This window comes from Priapulus caudatus, unplaced genomic scaffold (genome assembly GCF_000485595.1).
Source record: "Priapulus caudatus unplaced genomic scaffold, Priapulus_caudatus-5.0.1 Scaffold5599, whole genome shotgun sequence".
In the NCBI taxonomy this organism is placed as follows: Eukaryota; Metazoa; Priapulida; class Priapulimorpha; order Priapulimorphida; family Priapulidae; genus Priapulus; species Priapulus caudatus.
The window spans coordinates 6,686-7,395 of NW_014582660.1; the positions used below are offsets into that span (position 1 = coordinate 6,686).

Genomic DNA, 710 nt, shown 5'->3' on the forward strand with positions numbered 1-710 from the left:
CGTCTCTCTCTCTCTCTCTCTCTCTCTCTCTCTCTCTCTCTCTCTCTCTCTCTCTCTCTCTCTCTCTCTCTCTCTCTCTCTCTCTCTCTCTCTATATATATATATATATATATATATATATATTTACACAGAGAAAACTGCTCATGCGGTGGGTGGGTGCCACGCCCTAAAACCTTATGTGCATCTGATCAAGAGTACATAATAGAATCTCTATTATGTAGTCTTGATCTGATCTATCTATCCTAATAATCCGGCAACCGAGATCACTCGTTACGCATAAAAACGACGCGGGCTGTGTATGAACGTGACCTTGGACCGTGACCTTAGACCGTGGCCGTAAATACGCCACACGTTTGTAACCGGATTAACGCGTTATTAAATGCCTACATCGAATTCGCCGGAAAAAAAATTCTGCGATAAAATAAAGCGAACTCCGGCATATAGCTATTCAACCAACGACTCTTGAAACGATTACTCAAGGATGGTCATTTTAATGTAATTACTTGGGTTATAATGGTTGGGCCAGTCTGCCATGTCGATCCGGACATCGTCAAACTGGATTCCAGCCGATGCGAACAGAACCCGGGCCGTCTCGCCACAGCAACGGGCGTTGAAGGATGACAACTTGTAGGTAGTCATACTGGTGCAATAAAACCTGTAAGATCACAGACACGATAACACGTGTGCAATGCATACAGCGACGATGCGCG

General features: G+C 44.6%; 1 long non-coding RNA gene across 1 annotated transcript in view; it reads right to left on the minus strand.

The window, feature by feature from the left end:
• The window catches only part of LOC106819998, a 4,647-nt gene extending 3,996 nt beyond the window's left edge, over positions 1-651 (minus strand). Inside the window, exon 1 of the long non-coding RNA XR_001395535.1 lies at positions 504-651. This is a non-coding gene — a long non-coding RNA (uncharacterized LOC106819998). The remainder of the gene's footprint in view (positions 1-503) is intronic.
• Between the last annotated feature and the right edge of the window lie 59 nt (positions 652-710).